This window comes from Eriocheir sinensis, chromosome 40 (genome assembly GCF_024679095.1).
Source record: "Eriocheir sinensis breed Jianghai 21 chromosome 40, ASM2467909v1, whole genome shotgun sequence".
Classification (NCBI taxonomy): Eukaryota; Metazoa; Arthropoda; class Malacostraca; order Decapoda; family Varunidae; genus Eriocheir; species Eriocheir sinensis.
Window position 1 is genome coordinate 2,816,635 of NC_066548.1, and position 25,550 is coordinate 2,842,184.

The window sequence follows — 25,550 nt, forward strand, 5'->3', positions numbered from 1 at the left end:
CTCTCTCTCTCTCTCTCTCTCTCTCTCTCTCTCTCTCTCTCTCTCTCTCTCTCTCTCGCTCTCTCTCTCTCCAGTGCACCTTTAACCCTTAGGGGGAGTATTGGGGCGACAGGACCTTCGTTGGCAGGTGCTTCGCGGGTCTCTCTCTTCACATTCACTGCACAGGAATGGCTGGATGTCTGTCTGGCTGGCTCGCTTGGTGTGTGGCTGGATGGCTGTATCTGTCTGGCTGGATGACTGGGTGTGAGTGGATAGGAAGTGGCTGGCTGGGTGGCTGTCTGGCTTTTTGGGGGATGTGCCTGTCTGTATGGCTGAATGGCTGACTCGATTGGTGAGTGGCTGACTGGCTGACTGGATGTGGGTGGGTAGGAAGTGACTGGCTGGGTATGGGTGGGTATGAAGTGGCTGGGTGGGCGGTTGAGTGGTTGTCATTGTGGAAGGATGGCTTTAACTGGTTGGCTGACTGGCTGAGGATATGGATGACTGGTAGGCTGACTGGCTGCATGGATGAGTGACTGACTGGAGTGTGACTTGCTGAATGACGTGCCGGCTAGATACGGTTATTAATAGCTGCTTGACTGACTGACCGACTAACTGACTGACTGACTGGATGACTGGATGACTTGCTGGCTGTACCGTTAACTGTCTCTTCGGCTTGTAATTTAGTTTTCTCTTCATTCCAATATTTTTTTCTGGCACCAAAAAGAAAATGAGAAAAAAGATTTGTGGGTTTATCTTTTTTTATTTTTTTTCACGTTTTAAGATCGAGTTTTGTGGATTCCTGTCACGTTCACTTCCTCCAATTTTCCCTCACGTTCTCTCCACACGTTCTTTTTTTTTTACCTATTTCCTTCTTTCTTGACCGTTCTTCTTCCCTCCTTTTTATCTCTTCTTCAGTCCTTCCTTCCTTTCTTTCCTTTCTCTCTTCTTCCTTGCAGTCTTTCATTCTCTCGTCTCCTGCTTCGTCCTTCCTCTCTTATCTTTGGTCTCTTATCTCCTCTCCTCTCTTCTCCTCTTCTTTATCATTTTCTCCTTATCTCTCCTTTTTGTTCTCTCTATCTTCATGTTTCTCCTTCTCTTCAGTCTCTCTCTCATCTCGTCTCATTCTTCTCATTCTTCTTCCTTCTCTTTTCTCTCTCTTTACCTTATATTTCTCTTCCTCTCTTTCTCTCCATCTCTGTCTCTTCCCATTTTCTTTATCTTCCTCTCTTTTCTTATGTTCTTTCTCTTCCTTTCTATTATTTCCCAACTTTCCTCCCTCCCTTCCTTCTCCTTTCTCTTCCTCTGTTTTCTTCTTCCTATTCTTTCTCTTCCCTTCTTTTCTTCCCCTCTTTCTTTGCCCCTCTTCTTTTTCTTCAGCTCTTTATTTCCTCTTTTTCGTCCTCTTCCTATCTTCTTTTACTCCTTATTTCTCTTCCTCTCTTCTTTTTTCTCTTCCCCTCGTCTCTTCTTCCTCTTCTCTTCCTCCTCTTCCTATCTTCTTTTACTCCTTATTTCTCTTCCTCTCTTCTTTTACTCCTCTTTTTTTCTCTTCTTCCTCTTCTCTTCCTCTTCTCTCCTTCTTTCCGGCTGACGCTCTCCCTGCATCTGACGCTCTTCCTTGTTTCTCCACTTTCTCCTCAATCTGTCGTCTTCCGCAGTAGCCCGCCCCTCCCTCCTCCACTTCCCCCCCTTCCTCTTCTTCCTCGCCCCTCCCTCATCCACTTCCCCCCCTTCCTCTTCTTCCTCGCTCCTTCCGTCGTTTCACTCCCACTCGTAACCAGCTTCTACTCCTCTCCCTCCCCCCATCCCTACCTCCCTCCCCTGCTGTCACGGCTTTCCCCTTACCTGTGTGTGTGTGTGTGTGTGTGTGTGTGTGTGTGTGTGTGTGTGTGTGTGCGTGTGTGTGTTTCACACACACACACACACACACACACACACACACACACACACACACACACAATACTACTACTACTACTACTACTACTACTACTACTACTACTACTACTACTACTATTACTACTACTACTGTCGCACATACTATCCCTGAAAATGGACGAAGTGAAAAAAAAAATAGAAAGCAACGATGAATAACACAAATAATTAAACTAGAAATTAAAAAAAAGAACAATAAAAGCTGAAGTGGTAAAAAGTAAGAGAGAGAGAGAGAACACATCACCACACATAACAGCTTGGGTTGAAATCTTTCCTGTAAGCTTCGAAGCCACATCGTTAGCCACAGCCACCGCCACATTCCTATACACACACACACACACACACACACACACACACACACACACACACACACACACACACACAGTCTACTTCCCACTCACCCCTCTCACCCTCTTCTTTTTCATTCCTTTTCCCACTCAAGAAAGCTCTCTCTCTCTCTCTCTCTCTCTCTCTCTCTCTCTCTCTCTCTCTCTCTCTCTCTCTCTCTCTCATTATGGTAATTGGATATAGCGACAAGATATTTTCCTAAGGGTTTAATTTTCCTTTTTCACCGTTTAATAAATTGACTCTTTTAGCGTTTACGTCATTGTTTATTGGTCTGCTGGTGATAGGCTGTTGGGGGTGATTTATAATGCATACACGATAATCTGTCTGTCTGTCTGTGCCTCTCTCTCTCTTTTTGTTTATCTGTGTATCTTTGTTTAATTAAGGCCAATATGCTTAATTTGAAACGTGTTTAGGTCTTGATTATGTCTATGTATTTCCATCTATCTATCTATCTATGTTTGTTTTCTCTTTCCCTTTTCTCTCACTCGTCTCTTCTTTCTCTTTTCCTCCTCTCCTACTCTTCTCTCCTTTCTCTTCCCCTCTTCTCATACTCCTCTCATTTCTCTTCCCCTCTTTCACTCCTCCGCAAACCTCTTCTTTTTCTTCATTTCGGCTCTTCTTCCTCTCCTTGTTTCTCTTCCACTCCTCTATCTATCTATCCATGTATTTATTTCTATCTAATCTAATCTATCTATCTATCTATCTACCTACCTATCTATCTATCTATGTATCTATCTATCTATCTATCTATCTTTGTTTCTCCGTGTGTGTGTGTGTGTGTGTGTGTGTGTGTGTGTGTGTGGAGAAAGTTTAATTGCCCCCCCCAACAGGCGGTCATTACGGTGGTCATCACGGCCTCATTATCGCGGCAATTTCTCGGTTAGTGTCTTTTCATTATTCAGGAGACGCCGTTTCACTCGTATGCTAATGTGTTCCCATTATTTTTTTTATCTCTCTCATTCTGTGTTTTTAATGGTGTGTGTGTGTGTGTGTGTGTGTGTGTGTGTGTGTGTGTGTGTGTGTGTGTGTGTGTGTGTGTGTGTGTGTGTGTTTTGTTTCCCTGGGGTCATGTTTGGGGTTCTTGATGGTCTCTGAAGTTAGATATTTTGGGACTTTTGGGACACCTGTTTCGGGGAATTTGTTTTACTCTTTAGTGTTGTCTCCCCTATCATCGTTTGTAGCAGAAGTAGTAATAGTAGTAGTAATAGTAGCAGCAGTAGTATTAGTAGTGGTAGTGGTAGTAGTAGTAGTGGTAGTAGTAGTAGTAGTAACAATGATAACATAAATAATTGTGTTTTTACGTCCGATAATTTGAAAACGATACTATTTTGTAAGATAATAAACCATTAACTCGCGAACAAACATTAAATCAATGAATGATTGCACAATGGCGCCACAGTATTCGTAGTTTTATTAGCGCGGTGCATTGTGGCGGGGCGAGATCGAACAATGTCCAGCGTGTCCTTGAAAACAGACCCCCGACTCACCCCTCCTGACACGGCAGCCGCGGCGGGGGCGGAGTCTGCCGGTGCCTGAGGCTGTGTGGGAGTCAACCAGTCAGACTCTTCTCCCTCCAGTTGGCTGCGGGCTGCCAGAGAGTGTGTGTGTGTGTGTGTCCTCCCGTTGGTGTTGCTGGCGTGTCTGTCTCCCATCACCCCGCCCGGAGCACCGCCACTTGCCGTTGGTTACTCACGGATCGTCCTGGACCCCGCCAGTGTAGGTGTCACGCAGCGCCCCAGAAGCGTGCGTGCGTGTGTGTGTGTGTGTGTGTGTGTGTATGTATGTATGGAGTGCTCGGTCTTTGGCTAACGTGGCATATCTCATGATGGTTTCTTCCTTTGATGTCTTATTGGGTCTTCCCCTCTTTTCTTCCCCTCTTTCTTCCTTTTCCCCTCTTCTTTTTCTTCCTCTTCTTCGTCCTCTTCCCTTCTTCTCTTATCCCTTATTTCTCTTCATCTCTTCTTTCACTTTTCTTTTGTTGCTTTTTCCCCCGAGGAGTGTCTGGTTGGTACTCTCAGAAGCTTCCGCCACTCACATCAACTACATTTTCCAAAGGCCGAAGAGGAGATAAATCGCATACTGTATTATAGTAAGTGCTTTTGTAGGTTCATGGCACAACAGTATGATCAAACTACCACAAGGGTCTTAAAACTACCTCTTCAAAAACAGCAGTATGGTCAAACTACCAGAAGGGTCTTAAAACTACCTCTGCATTTTTTTTCACAGCTAAGGAGATAGTTCAAGGGCGTAAAGAAAAATATATAAAAAAAAGCCCGCTACTTACTGCTCCTGAATAGAGGTCAAAGGAGTGTCCCAAAAGAGAGGTCAATTTCGGGAGGAGAGGTGTCCTGATACCCAAAACTCCTTCGAAACCCTTGTAACATTGTACCTGGTCGCCAAAATGTTTAAGAATATGGCCATTCGTGTTTTCCTAACGTACCCGCATGTTGTCACGAACCCGGTACATGCTTTGATTCAGTTGAGCAAGTAGGATGATGCGCCACCACCCACTCGTCACGCCAGTCATGCTCAGCTTCACGTGTTATTCAGATGACTTTGACGAACTCGGATATTTCACCGTCACGCCGCACATTTGATTAACGGCCCTGTGACCCAGAATCTCCGCCTCTACCCTGAATTGATCATGGGGTTCGGATGTCACGTGGACGCGGGTGACTGAAGGTAGACGTGACGGCGTTAGGAGCCAAAAAAATGTCTGCAGGGAAGTCAGTTGTCGCCTTCTGTAGATTCGCATGTCGTAAAAGGCTCAGCGGGTGTTCAGAGTTCATAGGTGTCATGCAGTCAAAGATAAGGCCTCGAATTAGCACATGTTTGGGGATAGCAAGTACAGACATCTCCTGTTTGCTGAGGCTGCCATGTGAAGGGGGCGGACGGTTTTCTGTTCTTCCCCTGTAGATTCACATGTCATAAAATGCTCAGCGGGTGTTTAGAGAGTTCACAGGTGTCGTGCATGCAAAGATAGGTCTCGAATTAGCACGTGTTTGGTGATAGTGAGTACAGACATCTCCTGTTTGCTGAGGCTGCCGTGTGAAGTGCGGACGGGTTTCTGTTCATCCCCTGTGCCTCTAAAGGTGATAATCTTCAAAAGTGACATGATAAACCCCCGCAAATATACTTCACAAGACCAGTGCAATGATTACGTACAGTGAAAGAAAGTGAGGTTGGAACTTAGAAGGGATATAAGTAGAGAGGTGGTCAGAGTTACAGGTAAGCAGTAATTAGGGAAACAGGTGGAAAGACGGATAGATATGTAGGCAGGGAAACATATCAAGGAAGGCAAGCAGGCAGGCATTAAACAGCAGGGAGAGAGGCAGGCAGGTGGAGTTAGGCAGGTATCTATCTATTCAAACAGTCAGATAGTCGGCATAACATTAACCCGTACATTTGAACACCCTCTCTTAAACTCTAGATACCCTCAAGAAAAAGGTTAGATAAGTTCATGGATAGTGAGATTTGGGTAGATTCGGTTTACACTGCCTCTTGCACACTGATATTCTTTTAACCCAATTTCTCCTGTTCCTCTCCCTCCTCCTTTCCTCTCCCCCTCACCTCTCATCTCCTCCCTCTCCCCATTACTGGTTCTCGTCATTTAAACTCATTCTCTGCTTAGCCTATATAACACTTCACTTTCCCACGCTCTATGAACACGTAGTACTCTTCAGCCACACATCTGAACACTTATATCAAATCATCGTCACAACTTCCCCTGAACCTTGCCCCTGGAGCGGAAGTACACCTAAAAAACACGCCGCCGCAGGAAAATGTCGCACGTGCAGGGTGTCGGCGGGCGGGGCGCTCTACACGTACTGTCTAACCCGACCGTGACCCTGGCAGCCACACGAGAGGAGCCCCACATCACCTCCTGCTGCGCTTCTTCCCAGCCTGCTCGTCTTATCAACTCCTCCTGCCTCCTTACTTTCATTTATACTTCTCCTTCCTACCTGATACTCTTCCTCCCTACCTGCTCGTCTTATCTTCTCCTGCTTCCTTACTTTCATTTATACTTCTCCATCTTACCTGCTCGTCTCGTCTCCTTATATTCTTCGTCCCTTCCTGCTTGTCTCGTTTCCTCCCTCCCTTCTTTCTTTTATACGCCTAGTGCCTTCCTTTTTATATCTTCTCCACCTGCCTTTCATTTCCTTATTCACTTCCTCCCATGTCTTATTTCTACCTGATACTACCTTCCTTCATACTCTTCCTTCCTCCCTGCCCTTTCCTCTCTTCCTGCCTTCCTACTTTGCTTTATATTCTTCCTCTCTATATCCTTTTTACTCATATGTCTCCTATCTACCTCCTATCTACCTACGTCCCTACCTATCTACCTGTATCTACCTTCCTGTTTCTCTGATTGCTTTCCTACCTACCTACCTCCCTACTCACCTGCCCCCCTGCCTAGCTCTTCCTCCTTCCCACCTTCCCCCCCTTCCGTTCCCTTCTTCTCGATGACTCACACGCCGCTCGCTGCTGTGTGATGTCCCTCGTGATGGTTTAGATTCCATGTTAGGGGATCGAACTTCCACGTGTCGGTCTGTGGCTTGAAGTTGTCCTGTGAGGTGGGGATCGAAGAGGCAGGCGGTCGAGGTGTCCAAATCCCTTATGCAAGAGTTAACCAGCATCTTCACTCTTTCATCCCTATACTGTCCACCTTCCTAATGCAAGAGTTAACCAACAACTTCACTCTTTCATCCCTGTGCTGTCCAAATCCATTATGCAAGAGTTAACCAGCATCACTCTTTCATCCCTATACTGTCCACCTTCCTAATGCAAGAGTTAACCAACAACTTCACTCTTTCATCCCTGTACTGTCCACCTTCCTAATGCAAGAGTTAGTTGTGCGATAAAATGAACGTTCTGCGTCTATCTGAGAGTCTGTAGGTTTTCGGCACAGCGGTTAAGTGTTGTCCAAAAAAAATGCCTGTTCTGTGTACATCGAATAGTTTTGCAAGACAAGGGAAAGGATGATGGTGAAGTGTTGTCCGGGGGAAAAAAAAAAAAACGTTCTGTGCAAAAACTTCTTTACACAACGAATAATTTTGAAAGACAAGGGAAAGCATGATGGTGAAGTGTCGTCCGGGGAAAAAAAAAAAAAAGTTCTGTGCAAAAACTTCTTTACACAACGAATAATTTTGAATGACAAGGAAAAGCATGATGGTGAAGTGTTGCCCGGGGAAAAAAAAAAAAAAACCGTTCTGTGCAAAAACTTCTTTACACAACGAATAATTTTGAAAGACAAGGGAAAGCATGATGGTGAAGTGTTGTCCGGGGGAAAAAACAACAAAAAAAACGTTCTGTGCAAAAACTTCTTTACACAACGAATAATTTTGAAAGACAAGGGAAAGCATGATGGTGGAATGTTGTAGGAAAAAAAAAAAAAACGTTCTATGCAAAAACTTCTTTACACAACGAATAATTTTGAAAGACAAGGGAAAGCATCATGGTGGAATGTTGTAGGAAAAAAAAAAAAAACCGTTCTGTGCAAAAACTTCTTAACACAACGGATAGTTTTGCCACAACGAGCGAGCAGCGCCGCACACTCTCCAAAGTTTCTGCCGCCGTCATTGTTTTCACGAGCTTGACAACGCAACTTTTGCCGCGGAATGTAAACAGGCCAGATGTGCATGTCGGGGTGTAGGCGGGAGTGCTTGTATCCATGGGTGTAGGCGTCCCCTGTCGTCCCTTGTCGTCCCCTGCCCTTCCCCTCCTCCTCTCCTAACTTAACCTAACTTGCTCTGGCCTTTCTTTCCCTTTCCTTCCTTCCCTTTCCTGCCCTTCCATTCCCTACCCTGCCCTGCCCTGCCTTTTCCTTCCCTGCCCTTCCATTCCCTACCCTGCTTTGCCCTCCCCTTCCCATTCCTTCCCTGCCCTTCCATTCCCTACCCAACCCTTCCCTTCCCTTCCCTTCCTTTCCATTCATTCCTCTTCCTTTCCCTTCCTTTCCCTTCCCTTCCCTGCCCTTCTCTTACCTTCCCTGCCCTCCCCTTCCATTTCCTTCCTGCCCTAACATTCCCTACCCTTCCCATCCCTTCCTTTTCATTTCTTTCTCTTCCTTGACTTTCCTTTCCTTTCCTTTCATTTCCCTTCCCTACCCTACTCTACCCTTCCCATCCCTTCCCATCCCATCCCATCCCTTCCTTGCCCTTTCCTGCCCTGCCCTGCCATCTGGGTGTGTGGGCCGCTGAGTCTTCTGCAATTACACGTTACTTTTATGCCCTGAATAGTTTCCTTAACCTTATATGTCAACACGAAGCGGCCTCATATGTTGCCCGGTCATGTTGCAATGTAGGCGCGGCGATGGTGGTTCGAATTCAGTTGTTTTTTCCTTTTTTATTGCCTCCCAGATAACATGGGTTGGTCTTCGCCGTCTCACACACACACACACACACACACACACACACACACACACACACACACCAAGGGGGGAGGGAGGGAAGGGTGAACGCTCCCGCTGAGAAACTGCTTTGGATCGACGAACTTCAAGACGAGGCGTGGGACAAACCTCAAGCGCTTTTTGCACGGTGCGAGGCAGGCCAAGGGCAAAACAACAGAGGAAGTCACCGAAAAATATTGATCAAATTATCTCCGAGGGTGTCTTGGGTTGGGATTATAAGACACATTCACTTCCCACATCAACTATTTCTATAGGTCAAAGAGGGGGTCAATCGTGTCATAATGAGTGTTTCTTTAGGCTCACAGTACAGAGGAAGGGTCAGACTACCACCAGGGTCATAAAACTACCCCGGGAAATGCCCACAACTCCTACGAAAGCCTTGCCAAATATGTGAACTTGGGCGACGAAATGTTTTAAAATATGACCCTTGGTGTCTCCTCCCTCCCCCCCCCCCTTCCCCTCCCCCCCCTCGAGAGAAGCTTATGTGAGTGTGTGAAGCGTTTGTAATGGAGTTCACGCCCCGCCGCTTCTCATTACACGATCTTTGTGCGAGAAAGTGTATCGTCACCATTCACCTCAGTCATTCAAATGCAAACAAAGGTTGATCATTCGTGGGGGAAATTACAGATCTGAATCGCATCCTCGAAAGCATATCGGACCTCAGTCATTCAAATGCAAACAAAGGTAGATCATTCGTGGGGGAAATTACAGATCTGAATCGCATCCTCGAAAGCGTATTGGACTTCAGTCATTCAAATGCAAACAAAGGTAGATCATTCGTGGAGAAATTACAGACCTGAATCGCATCCTCAAAACCATATCGGACCTCAGTCATTCAAATACAAACAAAGGTAGATCATTCGAGGGGAGCCAACACCAAAAGGGACTCGACAATTTGGTTTCACTATAACTAACTCCGTCCTAAAAGTGGAATTAAAAAGCCAAATTTGCCACATAACTGTTAATAATCCCTAATTCGACGTTTAGAAAATCTGGCGAAAGTTTCTTGGTGAGTGATTGCTTCAGACAACCGAGTGAAGATATGAAGTCACAGGCACGCATTATCACGGCCCGGCCCGGCTTCATTATACGAGATGGACACATTAGACCCCAGGCACCAATACGGGCCACCTGAGGGGATTTACTAGGGGGCGCGGACAAAAACTCACCGGGCAATAATTCACCGGATAAAAACTCACCGGAAAATGTGTGAGGATAAAAACTCACCGAACAATATCTAAAGAAGACGAACATTTAAAATCACTTGCATTCAGTCACTCACACACACCAACACGACCCAGCTGCGTACCTTGGTGAGCACTTTAGCATCCCCCCACCCCTCCCGATGGACAGATAAGGTCACCAACACAAGCACCACCCGCGCCCAGTCGAGTGTCCTGGTGAGTTTCAAGAGCACCAGATGCACAGATTAGGTCCAGCTGTCAATCCATTACGTGCATGGCGGACCTCGCTCACACCCTCTCAGCCCTATAGTTTATCTTAAAGTTAATTATCGAGTTGTTGCGCGAACACTCCTCCTTGGACACACGTTCGCCACCCTGTTATACCGAGGCGGCGCTTCACCCCACCGCTCAATTAAGCTGTGAAATTTGTCCACTTAAATACAGGTTGGGGTTGTGTTGATTTTTAACTTTCCGCGCGAATCACAGAAGTTCCCGACCGCCTCATCCTGTGCTATACTTGTTTTTTCTCCTCCTCCTCCTCTTCTCCATCTTCCTCTTTCTACTCTTTCTCTTATACTCTTCCTTTCCTCCTCCATATCCTTCACAGTCTCCTCTTCTTCCTCCATTTCTTCCTCTTCCTCTTCCTATTATTCTTTCTACACTTCCTCTTATACTCTTCCTTTCCTCCTCCATATCCTTCACAGTCTCCTCTTCTTCCTCCATTTCTTCCTCTTCCTCTTCCTTTTATTCTTTCTTTCCTCGTCCACATTCTTCTCAAATTCAGTCTTTGTCTTCCTCCTCTTCAACTTCTTCCTCTTCCACTCTTTCTTTCCTCCACGTCCTTCTCAATCTCGTCATCTTTCTCCTCTTCCGCTTCTTCCTCTTATTATTTTCGTTCATTCCTCTTCCACTTCCTTCTCCATCTCGTCTTTTTCCTCCTCCTCCTCCTCCTCCTCCTCCTCCTCCTCCTCCTCAGTATCTCTTCCTCCACACACTTTCAAGGCTCAAAAATTGCTTGCGAATTTATTGTAAGAGGACATATTTTCTTCCTTCCTTCCTCCCTTCCTTCCTTTCTCCCTCCCTCCTTCTTGTGGTCATTCTTGGTAAGGTTATGACTGAGTCACCCCCATGGTCACCCCACACACACGACCCCTACCCCCTCACCCCCACCGTCACCTTCCCTCGCCTATCCCCCCCATTACCTGCCCCTCCTTCCCCTGCCACCTGTTCTGTTCACCTCTCCCTCCCCACCCCCTTCCTTCTCACCTACCACCTTCTGCTCCGTTTCTCTCCTCCCCTCTTCCCCTCCCCCCTCTTTCTCCCCCCCTTCCTCTTCCTCCCCCCTCCCCCCATCTCTTAGAATTCGCACTTGAGTCATGTGGTTCGTTCACACCCGTTGGACTGCTTTCCTCCCCTTCCCCAGAGAGAGAGAGAGAGAGAGAGAGAGAGTTTTAATTTCCCTCCACACACACATTTAAAGAGAGCCTTCCACCCCTGAGGCGCCCCGTATGTAGGGTACACACACACGCACGCACGCACGCACACTCATTGGTCTCCCCCGCCCTTTCTTTCCCCGAGGGCGTGTTGTGGCGGCGGCGGGGGAGGAGGAGGAGGAGGAGGAGGAGGAGGAGGAGGAGGAGGAAAGGTGTCAGGCGTCTCGGATAATTTTAATTGTTGCATTGTTTCTCTCTCTCTCTCTCTCTCTCTCTCTCTCTCTCTCTCTCTCTCTCTCGTGTGGTAATTCTTTCAAGTGGAGAAAAAGAAAGATTATATAAAGACTAATTTTTTATTTATTTTTTATTTTTGCCGAAGAAATTAATTGAGGTTGTGTACTTTGCTGATTAAAACGAAGACGTATTAATTTACTTATTTTCACAGTAGTAGTAGTAGTAGTAGTAGTAGTAGTAGTAGTGATAGTGGTAGTATTAGTAGTAGTAGTAGTAACAGCAGTAATAATAATAATAGTAGTAGTAGTAGTAGTGATAGTGGTAGTATTAGTATTAGTAGTAGTAATAGTAGTAGTAGTAGTAGTAGTAGTAGTAGTGAAAACAATAGCCTATGAATCAGATGAGATGCACAATTCTGGAAAACGAAGGTAAGCTAAACAGGAAGCGGCCTAGATATCAATTTCCTGTCTCATCTGTTACCTTCTCTTCTCACTCTTCTCTCCATCACACTTCTCACTCTCTCTCTCTCTTCTCTTTCTCTCCTTCACTCCTCACTCCTCTCCATCACACCTAGTCTTCTCATTCTCTCTCCTCTTTCTCTCCTTCACTCCCCTCTCTTCTCCATTACTCTTCTCATCTTATTCTCTCTTATCTTTCTCCCTTTCACTTACATCTTATTACTCTTCTTTCTCTCATCTCTCGCTTCTCCTTCCTTTCCCCTTTTCCTTCCCTTCTTCTTTCTCTTTAATTTCAATGTCCCCACTTTTTTCTCTCGTTCTCTCCTTCTCCCTCCTTTTACTTCTCTCTCTCTCTCTCTCTCTCTCTCTCTCTCTCTCTCTCTCTCTCTCTCTCTCTCTCTCTCTCTCTCTCTCTCTCTCTCTCTCATCTCATTACTCTTCTTTCTTTCCTCCCTCGCTTCTTCTTCCTCCCACATTTTCCTCACCTCCTTTCTCCCTCTTTCAATGCAGTCTCCACTTTTTCCTCTCGTTCTCTCCTCCTCTCCTCTTACCTCTCCTCTCTCTCCTCCATTTCGTCAGGCATAATCATCATCATCATCATTTTTTAATCCATTCTCAACGCCATTCTCTACTTTTTTTTCCCTTTTTTTTCTCCCCTCTGGAACTCTTACGCCATTGCACTGTCTCATCTGCTGTAAAAAAAAATAATAATCAGTTTTTAATCCATTTTCAACGCCATTCTCTACTTTGTTTTCTTTTTTCCCCGTTTTTTTCTCCTACTATTTAACTTTTTCCTGCGTCTCCTCCTTCAACCCCGAGCTCTCTCTCTCTCTCTCTCTCTCTCTCTCTCTCTCTCTCTCTCTCTCTCTCTCTCTCTCTCTCTCTCTCTCTGTCTCTCTTCATCTTTTTCCTCGTCTTCATCCTCCACTTTCCTTCCTATTTCTTTAGTTATTCCTCACCATCGTTCACTTTTTTGGGATTCTGTCTTCGCGTTTTTCTTTTATTTGTTTCATTGTTTTGTGTTTTATTTTTTATTTTCTTCTGCTTCGTTCCTTCCTTTTTCTCCTTTCTCCTTCCCTCCTCTATTTCCCACATTCCTTTCCTTAAGTTTGTCTTCTCTCGATTCTTCCTCCCCTCTGTTCCTTCTCTCCTGCTTCCTCTCTCCTTTCCTTTTCTCCTTTCTTCCTTCCATTCCTTCCTTTCTTCCTCCCTCACTCCATCTCCATTCTTCCTAATTCCTTCCTTCCTTCCCTCATTCCTTTTCTCTGTCAGTCCTTCCATTGTTCTTTGCCTCTTCATTCTTTTCTTCTTTTCTTACCTCCCTTCATTATCTTTCTTCTTTTATTATTTTCTTCACTTCTTATAGTCTCTCCTGTCTTCCACTTTTCTATCCTCATTCCACACCATTTTTATTTTCTTCCACTTTTCATCCTCACTCCACACCATTTTTATTTTCTTCCACTTTTCGTCCTCATTCCACACCATTTTTATTTTCTTCCACTTTTAATCCTCATTCCACACCATTTTTATTTTCTTCCACTTTTCATCCTCATTCCACACCATTTTTATTTTCTTCCACTTTTAATCCTCATTCCACACCATTTTTATTTTCTTCCACTTTTCATCCTCATTCCACACCATTTTTATTTTCTTCCACTTTTCTATCCTCATTCCACACCATTTTTATTTTCTTCCACTTTTCATCCTCATTCCACACCATTTTTATTTTCTTCCACTTTTCATCTTCATTCCACACCATTTTTATTTTCTTCCACTTTTCATCTTCATTCCACACCATTTTTATTTTCTTCCACTTTTCTATCCTCATTCCACACCATTTTTATTTTCTTCCACTTTTAATCCTCATTCCTCACTATTTTTATTTTCTTCCCCTTGGTTCCTTCCCTTCTTCATTCCATCACCTCGCTCCTCCACCTCCTTCCTCCACTCTTTAGCCACATATTCCTCACCATTTCTCCTCTATATCTTCTCTCGCTCCCTCCTCATTCCTTCCTTCATCTCTCTCTCCATCGTCCTTCCCACTCTCCTTCTTGCTTGTCACACCCTTGCCACACCCTTGTCACACCCTTGTCACACCCTGTCTTCATACCTTCTGTTTTCCCTTCCATTGTATCTCTCTTTCACCTTTATTTTCCTATCCATCCTTTTCTGTCCCAGTCTTCGTTTCCATTCGTTATCTCTTTTCTTGTTCTCCATCTTCCTTCCCACTCTCCATCCTTCTTTCACCTCCGTCATCCTCTGTACCCTAACACAATATTTTCTTCTTCCCCTTCCCCCCCTGTCAACCCTTCTCCTCCTTCACCCACCCACCCTTCCCCTCCCCTCCCCTCCCCTCTGTGTTTCTCCTCAGTCTTACTTCACCCCCTCCCCCCACCTCCTCCTCCTCCTCCTCTTCTTCCTCCTTCCTCTCAACCCACACTTCTTTCAATTCTCCTCTACTCCCAACTGTCCTCTCAATCTTCCCTCCTCCTCCTCCCATACCACCACTACCTCCATGACCTCCTCCTCCTCCTCCTCCTCCTCCTCCTCCGAAACGCCACTCTGAAATCCTGATTAACGTTCGGGCCATTACGTTGTTATGGTTGATAGTGAGGCGTCTTGAAAGAGTCAACAGCTGGAAGAAATGGGGGAGGGAGGAGGAGGGGGTAAAGAGGAAGGGAGGGAGGGAGGGAGGAAGGTAGTGAGGCAGGCAGGGAATCAGAATGAGGAAAAGAGGGAAGGAACGAGGATGGGAGGAAGGGGGAGAGGGAGGAAAGGAAGGAAGGAAGGGTCTGGGAGGGAAAGGGAGTGAGGAACAGAGGGAAGGAACGAGGATGGGAGGGAGGAAGGGAGGGAAGGAAGGAAGGGTCAGGGAGGGAAGGGGAGTGAGGAACAGAGGAAAAGGAGCAAGGGACGGTGAGTGAGGGAAGTAGACAGGGAGGGAGGAAGGAAATGAGAAGAGGAGGTAGAAAGGGAGGAAAGAAGGGGAGGCAGGGAGGGAGAGGGGAAAGCAAGTATGGAGTGAGGGAATGAGAAAGGGAGTCAGGAAGGGAGAGAGAGAGAGAGAGCAAGGAGATAAAGAAATAGGTGAGGGAGAGTGAGGAAGATAAGGATTAAAGTATGGAGGGAGGGAAGAAAGAGGAGTGGAGAGAATGGAGAGAAAGTGAAGAGAGGAGAGTAAGCAGGCAGGGAGGGAGAGAGGGAGCTTGAGATAAGAATGAAGGAAACCGGGGAGGGAGAGGGGAAAGTGGAAGGATAATAAGGGAGGGAAAAAAGAAGGGAGGCATGAAGTGAGAGAAAGAGAGTGAGAGAGAGTGAAAAGAGTAGAGCAGGCAGGGAGGAAGGGAGCACGAGATCAGAATGAAGGAAACCAAGGAGGGAGAGAGTAAGAATGATAGGAAATGAGGGAGAAGGAAGAAAGAATATAACCATGAAACGAGAGGAAGGGAAGAGTGGAGGAAAGATTGAAGAGAGGAGAGAGGAAGCAGGAAGGGAGGAAGGAAGAAAGGGGAAGGGAGGCAATGATAGGAAATGAGGGAGAGGGAAGGAAGAAGGTAGCCATGAAACGAGAGGAAGGGGAGAGTGGAGGAAAGATCAAAGAGAGGAGAGAGGAAGCAGGGAGGGAGGAAGGAAGAAAGGGGAAGGGAGGCAATGATAGGAAATGAGGGAGAGGTAAGGAAGATGGTAGCCATGAAACGAGAGGAAGGGGAGAGTGGAGGAAATATCAGAGAGGAGAGAGGAAGCAGGGAGGGAGGAAGGAAGAAAGGGGAAGGGAGGCAATGATAGGAAATGAGGGAGAGGGAAGGAAGAAGGTAGGCATGAAACGAGAGGAAGGGGAGACTGGAGGAAATATCAGAGAGGAGAGAGGAAGCAGGGAGGAAGGAAGAAAGGGGAAGGGAGGCAATGATAGGAAATGAGGGAGAGGGAAGGAAGAAGGTAGGCATGAAACGAGAGGAAGGGGAGACTGGAGGAAAGATCAAAGAGAGGAGAGAGGAAGCAGGGAGGGAGGAAGGAAGAAAGGGGAAGGGAGGCAATGATAGGAAATGAGGGAGAGGGAAGGAAGAAGGTAGGCATGAAACGAGAGGAAGGGGAGACTGGAGGAAAGATCAAAGAGAGGAGAGAGGAAGCAGGGAAGGAGGGAGGGAGGAAGGGAGGCAGGCAAGCAGGTGCGGGAGGGGGGAGAAGAGGTTCGACTTTTTCCTGCAGGTCCCCAACATCCATTTTCTGTCGCTGTTGTTGTGTCGCCGCGCCGTGACAAATTAATTTCTGCAGTCTCCGTTAAGGCTGTCGTGTTTTCTTTTACCCTTTTCATTTTTTTCCTTTCTCTTGCGCGACGATTTTCACCATGCGTTTGTTGCTCTTCCTTTTGTTTGTTTGTCTGTTTGTTTGTTTGTTTCCCGGATTTTTTGTTGTTAGTTTTCTGCCGTTTTATGGTTGGATGATTTTTCTCTTTTTTTTTCTCTCGTAACGATTTTTAGTTTTAAGTTTGTTATTTTACTTTATTTATTATTATTATTATTTTTGTGTCTGTCTTTTCTCTCTCTTTCTTTTAGCTTTCTACAATTAAAGGTTTCACTGTCTTCGTTTTTTTTTTTTCTCTCTTTCATGCAACCAATTTCATCCTTTGCGTGTGTCTGTTTTCTGCTTTTCTCTTATTTTTTTTTTTTTTTTAGTTTTCCAGAGTAATTTTTTCCTTTCATGCAACGATTTTCAGCGCTACATCTGTTTCTCTTTTTACGTGTCTTTGTTTTCTGCCTCTGTTTTTTTCTTTTGTTGTTTTTTTAGTTTTCCAGAGTGTAAAGTTTCAATGGTTTCTTTTTTTCACTCAGGGGACGGTTTCTTTTTTTTTCAGTGCTGCGTTGTCTTCTCTGTTGTCCGTGTGTGTGTTTGTTTTCTGCTTCTCTCTGTTTTAGTTTTCTTCAATTTAAGGTTTCAATGTTATCGTTTTTTTCTTTTCTTTTTCCTCGCGACGGTTTTCAGTCCTTTTGTTATCTAGGTTTGTCTTCATCTGGCTCATTGTTGTACTTTTCCTTTGTTTTCTTTACTCTCTCTCTCTCTCTCTCTCTCTCTCTCTCTCTCTCTCTCTCTCTCTCTCTCTCTCTCTCTCTCTCTCTCTCTCTCTCTCTCTCTCTCTCTGTCTAATTTATTTCCCTTTGTCTCGCCTCTTAATAGTTTTAATCACATTTCTTTCCTTTCTTTATTTCATCGATATATTTTCACTTTCACTTTTAAGAGTTTCGTTGTCAAGTGTTTGTTTCTCCTCTTTTGTCAAGTTTCCATTTTTAGTCCTTCTATTGACGTGACATTTCTTTACATTTTTCTTCTTTTCTTCGTAACATTTTTCTTATTTGTCTTCTCGTTTGTCGTCAATTGTCACTTATTAACAGTCTTATTATTTTCTTCACATTTTTCTCATTTGTCTTCTGTTTTGTCTCACTTTGAATTCCATCACCAACATTTTTCTTTGCTGTTTTCGTCCCCACTGTGAATACATTATATGAAGACAAAACCTGTTCTATTTATACCATTCGGCAATGACATTTTCCATCACCATTTTTAAGATTGCGGACTTCTTACGTTCATATATTTTTCTTACATTTCAAAACATTCTGTAGTGATAATCCCTTTTATATCAGTTTTAATCCCCTTCTATATCAGTTCAAATCCCCTTCCGTATCACTTAATCCCCTTCCATATCAGACTTAATCCTCCTAAATATAAGAGAAGGAGGATGGTTCGCGCGGTCATGCCCCCTTCGTCTTTTTATAACGTAATCTCGGGCTGAAGGGCGCTTGGTGGAGGAGGTGAAGAGGCGCGAACGAGGAGGAGGAGGAGGAAGAGGAGTAGGAGGAGTGGAGGGAAGAGAGGCGAAGCGAAACACTCGAGGATGCTCACCTGTGGAACACCTTTACCGAGACGTTTTTTATCCCATTAGCCACAAATGTCACCTGGAGTCGAGTGTGTGTGTGTGTGTGTGTGTGTGTGTGTGTGTGTGTGTGTGTGTGTGTGTGTGTGAAACGACAAGGAGGAAGAAGTGAAATTGTGAAGGAGGGAAAGAGGAAGAGAAAGAATCATAGGTATAGGGAGAGGAAGAAGGTGTGTGTGTGTGTGTGTGTGTGTGTGTGTGTGTGTGTGTGTGTGTGTGTGTGTGTGTGTGTGTGTGTGTGTGTGTGTGTGTGTGGATTCGTGCATGCCTTCCTATCTCTTTTAATTCAAGGTGGAAAAAAAGAAAGTCGCAAAACATCACGCCATAACACACACACACACACACACACACACACACACACACACACACACACACCTGCAGCAGCACGTCTTGGGTCCTCCTTATTTTCCGCTTCGTTTCACGTGTTGACAGGAGAGATTGACAGCGGAAAAGAAAACGGAGGGGAAAAAGAAAAACGAAGGCACTTTTTTTCCACACTCGCCTCGTTCACTTCGTTTTTCCTTCTCTCATTCACGCTTTTGCACGGAACGGAAATCCAACATTATGACCTTTACTTTTTTCTTTTTTTTTTTACCTCAGTTTCTTCATTTTTGTTTCCCGTTAGTCGGCAACCACGTCAATTTTCTTATCGTGTTTTACTTCAGTTCTTTTGTTTTATAAGTGCGGTGACGAAGAGCTTATGAAATGGACAAACGGAGGGAGGAAGAAAATGATAGGTAGGGAGAGGAAGAATGGGAGAGAGAGGGAGGAAGGGAGAGGAAGGATATGACAGCAAGGAGGAGGAGGAGGAGGAGGGAGGAGATGTAAGAGAGAAAGAGGGAAGGAGAGAGGGAGAGAGAGAATGATAGGTAGGGAGAGAAAGAATGGGAGAGAAAGGGTGGAAGGGAGAGGAAGGATATGACAGCAAGGAGGAGGAGGAGGAGGGAAAGAGAGAAAGAGGGAGGGAGAGAATGAAAGATAGGGAGAGGATGAAAAGGAGGGAGGGGAAGTAAGGAGAGGAAGGGAAGATTTATATAACGGAGGAAAGGAAGGAGGGAAGGAAATGTACTGGAGAAAGGGAAAGAGAGAAGGAGAGAGGGAGGGAGAGAATGACAGGTTGGGTGAGGAAGAATGGGACGTAGGAGAAAGGGAGAGGAAGGATGTGACAGCAAGAGGGAGGGAGGGAGGGAGGGAAGGAAGGGTAACATGCAGTGGTGGTGTTGGGGGTGGTGGGGGTGGAGGTGGTGGAGGTGACATTGGTGTTGTGTCATAGAAGGTTTTGTTTAGCTTTTCTACGTAAACAATGGCTGTGGTTGTATTGTTATTTTTTGTGTTATTACGTGAGAGAGAGAGAGAGAGAGAGAGAGAGATATATATACACCCCTCCCGGAAGACAGCTGGGAATGGGGGGTGGGGGGGAGAGAGAGAAACGGAGAAAGGGGAAGGAGGAGGCATGGGGGAAGGGGAGGGAGTGGGGAAGAGACAGCTGCGTGTCCTTGGGGAGGAAGGGAAGTAGAGCGAAGAGGATTGGGGAGTGTTGTGCATCTCTCCTCCTCCTCCCTCCTCCTCCTCCTCCTCCTCCTCCTCCTGCTCCTCCTGCTCCTCCTTCACGCTTTCCATATCATTTGGTTAGAAAGTGGCGGTGAAGTGACACGTACTGGCTCCGATCTTAATTAAATGAGAGAGAGAGAGAGAGAGAGAGAGAGAGAGAGAGAGAGAGAGATTGCCTGTGTATGAGTTACTGACGTCTAAACAGGTAGAATAGATACGCAGATGAATAGATAGATAAGAGAGAGAGAGAGAGAGGGGGGGCGTTGTGACAGGTGAGGGGCACGCACAGGTAATGGAGTGGGCTAATGAAGGCAGGTGTTGGAGGCGCCCAGATAACAGCTAGTCTTCACGTATAGAACTAACAGTATTCTCTCTCTCTCTCTCTCTCTCTCTCTCTCTCTCTCTCTCTCTCTCTCTCTCTCTCTCTCTCCACACCTGTCATGTTTTTTTTTTTCATGTACGTAAAAAAAAAGAAACTATGCAGGAAATTGGACGTCGCTGTTTTAATCTACTGCATATTTTGTTTTAATTTTTGGCGAAGGAAAGCGATGGAGATTCTTGTGGAGGTGATGGTGTTGAACAGGACGATGGTAGTGGTGGTGGTGGTGATGGAGAATGTGGTAGTGGTGGTGATGATGGTGGTGGTGGTGGTCTGGTTTGTTCGTAAATGTCAAGCCGTGGATTTAGATGCTTGGGTGGTGGTGGTGGTGATGGTGGTGGTGGTAAAGGGGTAGCAATGGTAATGGGGAGAGGAATGGTTGTCTAAAGGTGGATAATGGTAGTGAGAATGGTGATTTTATAGAATGTAGATTGAGGTAGTGATATTTATGAGTGGTGGTGTTGGTGATTCTGGAGGTGCATGGTGTTGCGTGGTGGTGATGACAGGTGATGATGGAGGAGGCAGATGACCTTCGTTTTTGTTGGTGTGGATGTGGTAATGATGGTGTTGTTGTGTTGTGCTTTGGTGGTGATGACTTGTGACTCACGTGGTGATACGTGATTGCCGGAGGTGGTGATGGTGTTGCGTTGCAGTGGCGAGGGTGGTGATGGTGATGCTATGTTGAAGTGGTGGTGGTGGTGGTGGTAGTGGTGTTGCAGGTGTTGTTGTGGTGGTGATAGCTAATTCTCAGGTAGTAGTGGTGGTGGTATAGTGGTGTTGGTGTTGAAGGTGGTGATAGTGGTGGTGTTACAGGTGTTGTGGTGATAAGTAATACTCAGGTAGCAGAGGTGGTGGTGATGGTAGTGGTGGTGGTGGTGATGGTAGTGGAGGTGGTGGTGATGGTGGTGGTGGTGATGGTGGTGGTGGTGGTGGTTGTGGTGCAGGTGTGGCACACTCAGTGACCCTCCGGAAACACCACATCCGGCACGGGGCCACGGCGGGAGGAGATTGAGAGAGAGAGAGAGAGAGAGAGAGAGAGAGAGAGAGAGAGAGAGAGAGAGAGAGAGAGAGAGAGAGAGAGAGAGAGAGAGAGAGAGAGAGACTGACTGACTGACTGACTGACTGATTTTTACGTTTAAACACACACACACACATACACACACGCACATCCATCCATCCATCCATCCATCCATACATACATACATGCTGACTAACTGACCTTGCCATTCAAAAAAATACACGCACAAGTATATACACACACACACACACACACACACACACACACACACACACTCCCCAAACCTAGCCACGTACTGGTAATGAGTATCGATTCCACCATTACGAAACACCCGAGAGAGAGAGAGAGAGAGAGAGAGAGAGAGAGAGAGAGAGAGAGAGAGAGAGAGAGAGAGAGAGAGAGAGAGAGAGAATTCACTTTAGACCTATCCATCTCTCTTTGCCTTCTATCCTAAGCATTACATCTTCCCGCCATCCCATTTTCCTTCTCTCCTACTTCTCAGACCTCCAATGGGTGCTGTAAGAGGCGAAGAAGACAGGATGGGGGGGAGGGAGAGAGGGAAGGAGAGGGAGGCAGGGAGAGCAAAGGTGAGAGTGGGGCCACATTCTCAGACGCTCTCTTCTCTCGCAACAAACATTTTCAAAGACCACAAAAAGGGATCTGTCGAGTTCGCATGAGTGTCTTTCACGGTCATGATGCAGAAGCCTCGTCAAACTTCCACTATAAGGCTGCTAAGGGTACCCATGAAAGTACCCACAACCGCCCCGAGATATTTGAGATGGCCCTCATTTTTTTTTTTTTTTTACAAGAGGAGACAGTTCAAGAGCGTAAAAAAAAACCATAATGAAAAAAAGCCCGCAGTCCCATATTCTCAAACATTTCGGGGTTTACACACACACACACACACACACACACACACACACACACACATTTGGTAAGGTTTATGTTCTTATGTTCTTATGTTCTTTCGTAGAGGCTGTGGGTATTTGCATTGGTAGTTTTATGAGCCTAGTGATACTTAGACCATACCTACACATTTAGTTAGGCTTTCGTAGAGGTTGTTGTGGGTATCTTATGGGTAGTTTTATAAGCCATGTGGTAGCTTGACAACGCTTCTGCACCATGAAACTGAATAACTTATGAAAATCTGCCTATTATCCTTTTTTTGGCTTTTGAAAATGAGTATTGAAAGCTCAGAGCGTCGTGAATACGGTTTGAGTGAGAGACTATACTTTTTATGACTAACTGGACGTGTAGTAGTAGTAGTAGTAGTAGTAGTAGTAGTAGTAGTGATTAGAGGGGGAGAAGGAGGAGGAGGTGAGGAACGGTTTTGCGGTGGCCGTGTGTGTCTGCTGGTGGTCTGTCTCTCTCCCCGTCTCCTCGCGTTCCCGTCTCATGATTACCGCTGCTGTCGTCCCCGCCCCGCCCCGCCCCGCCCTCTCGTGGCAGCTGTGCGCGTCTCTGGTTTGGTTATCTTTGGTGTGCTTCGCTCCGTTTCCCAGCTCCGCCTCATCACGGGTGTAAATCATTGTACACTTCATGTTTGATTGATGGCAGGAGAGGCGGAGGCAAGGAGAATGAAGCGTGGAAGTGCTTGTATATGATAAAAAGGAAGTACGGATAGGATAGGAGGGAAGAATAAGATAGGATGAAGGCGAGTTTGGTTGTTTTACTGTAGATAATGAATTTAACGTGGATATTATAATCATTGAATACAAAAACGATGGAGGGAATGAAAAAAACAACCCACGATTAAAATGAACGGTATGATTTTATTGATGAAGGAGGATTTGGTAAAGAGTAGAATGGACACTTTGTATGCAAGACGTTTAGAAGGGAAAGATGAAGTAGAGCAATGGGAGGAAAAGTGAAGGCTAAGGAAATAAACTTGAAAGAAAAATGGACTTAGAGAAAAGTTGTTTGAAATCGATGTTAACGGTATAATTTTATTGAAGGAGGATATGGTAAAGAGTTGGACACGTTGTATGCAAGACGTTTAGTAGGGAAAGAAGAAATAGAGCAATGGGAGGATAAGTGAAGACTGAGGAAATAAACTTGAAAGAAAAATGGACTTAGAGAAAAGTTATCTGAAATCGATGTTAACGGTATAATTTTATTGAAGGAGGATATGGTAAAGAGTTGGACACGTTGTATGCAAGACGTTTAGTAGGGAAAGAAGAAATAGAGCAGTGGGAGAAAAAGTGAAGGTTAAGGAAATAAACTTGAAAGAAAAATGAACTAAGAGAAAAGTTATCTGAAATCGATGTTAATTTTGCACAATGACGAAAACGGGTACGCCAAAACATACGCAGAGAAAATAAAATAGAAGAAAATAATACGTGAACGTGTATATATTAGGATTATATAAGTAAAACAAATTAAAATACGTGTTCTAAGACTGAAACGAGCGGTGAAACAAGGGAAAGAACGAGGGTGCAAATACAGAAAGGGGGAGTGAACGTGTGTATTTCGCTGTACAGGGAGGGAGGAGGAGGAGGAGGAGGAGGAGGGAGAAAGAGAGGGAGAGACATAGAGATCGATAAGTATAAAGGACAAGGATTTACGGGGGAATGAAGAAGGAGGGGAGGAGAGAGAGAGAGAGAGAGAGAGAGAGAGAGAGAGAGAGAGAGAGAGAGAGAGAGAGGATGGAAAGGAAAATGGTCCGCGTAAGTTACGAAGGGGAAGGAAAAAGATGACAAGAAAATGGCAAATGGTGATGATTAGACGCACCAGAGAGAGAGAGAGAGAGAGAGAGAGAGAGAGAGAGAGAGAGAGAGAGCACATTGTATACAGCATGTGGACGTGTTAGAGGGACAAGGACAAAGAGGAAAAAGGAAATGAGGGAGAGACAATGACTAATAGGGTGACAAGGAACGTGGAGGGAAAACGGAGGAAAGGGAGGAAAAGAGGGAGAGAAGAATGGAGGAGAGAAGGGAAGAGGGGAAGGTGAAGGCGGTCGATGGAGAGAGAGGGGAGGAAAGAGAGAGAGAGAGAGAGAGAGAGAGAGAGAGAGAGAGAGACGAGGGGAAAGAAGGTTGACCATAAAACGAATGACAGGAAATAGCAACTTGTCCACACACACACACACACACACACACACACACACACACACACACACACACACACACACACACACACACACACACACACACACACACACACTCCCCTTCCCCTCCCCCCCAAAATATATAACACAAAACAGCTGCGATTTTTTTTTTTTTTTTTTTTTTTTTTTTTTTTGAGGAAAGAAATCAGTTGGAAATGTCGGCTGAATAGAGGAACTCGACTTTCAGTATTCTTTTGTGTTTTTTTTTTGTTGTTATTTGAACCGGAGTTTGTCGTAGAAAGTCCTGAGGGACACGAGGGAGAGATGATGATGAAAGAAGGGAGAGAAAGAAAGAGAGAGAACGTGAGGGAGAGATACAGGTAATGAGGAAAGAGGAGGAGAGGGGGGTGAGGAAGAAGAATGGAGAACCGAGAGGAGGAAACGAGGGATAGAACATTTGTGAAGGAGGGAAGATTGAAAGAGGAAGGCACAGAGAGGGAGTGAAGGAAGAAATGAAAGAAAGAGAAGAAGATTCGGCTGAAGAAGAAGAAGAAGAAAAAGAAACGGAGAATTAAGAGGAGGAAACGGGATAGAACATTTGTGAAGGAGGGAAGATTGAAAGAGGAAGGAACAGAGAGGGAGTGAAGGAAGAAATGAAAGAAAGAGAAGAAGAGGTTGAAGAAGAAAAAAAAACGGAGAATGAAGAGGAGGAACCGAGAGAGGTAGAATTAGAAAGAACATGAGTTACGTGTTTGAAGGAGAGGAAATGGAAGGAGGAGAAGACACAGAGAAAGGGAATGGAGGAGGAAATGAAGAAAGAGAAAGAGGAAATAAAGGAGAATGTAGATTGAGTAAACAAGGAATGAAAGAAAGATAGATAGGAGGAAAGAGTGTAGAGGAAATGAGAAGTGAAGAAATAATGAAGGGAAGAAGGATGAGGATGAGGAAAGAGGATAAAGAGAGGAAGCAGAGAAAGGAGGAATTGAAAGGAAAGGAAATAGCTGAGAGAGAGAGAGAGAGAGAGAGAGAGAGAGAGAGAGAGAGAGAGAGAGAGAGAGAGAGAGGAAACCCGGAACTCACTCTCTCCAGTAGTGCTTCGTCAGCCTCTGGACTTCCCTTTCTTTGTCATCTTAACTTGCCTGGACTTTGCCCTGTGCATGGGGAGGAAACGGTAACTCCCCTCTTCTGCTCCCCCTCCCCCCTTTTTCCTCTCTTCCCTACTCCACTTCACCTCAACTCACCTCACCTCCCCCTTCAGCTAACCCACTCCACCTCACCTCAACCTCTATTCATCTCACAGTCACCCACCGTCACCTTCCACTCATCCACCCACACTCCACGCAACCACCCCCACGTCATGTTAACCACTCCCCTCCCCTCCACACGTCACACTAAGCCATCTTCCCCTCCTTCCCCTCCACTTCCCCTTCCACACAAACTGCACCTCTCCACCCCGCGTCCCACCAAGCCATCTCCCCCTCCTCCCCCTCTTCCACCCTTCAAACCATCCCACTCCCCGTCCTTCCCCTCTCCCCACTGTTCACTCCACCCCACCCCTCCCCCTACACCATTTCACCCCCATAATTAAACACTTCATAAACGTCCACTCTCCCCTCCCCTCACTCCCTCCCCCCCCTCTCCCCCCCCTCC

At 45.6% G+C, this 25,550-nt stretch overlaps 1 protein-coding gene across 3 annotated transcripts in view; it reads left to right on the plus strand.

The window, feature by feature from the left end:
• Positions 1-25,550, plus strand: part of LOC127009209 (protein singed-like) — a 118,171-nt gene that overhangs the window by 55,281 nt on the left and 37,340 nt on the right. The window contains exon 1 of one of the 3 annotated variants that reach the window (XM_050882063.1): positions 3,811-3,978. The exons of the other annotated variants lie outside the window; for them this stretch is intronic. The gene's annotated coding sequence lies outside the window, so the exon portion shown is untranslated. Of the gene's footprint in view, positions 1-3,810; positions 3,979-25,550 lie in introns of those variants that run through there. 3 annotated transcript variants of the gene reach the window in all.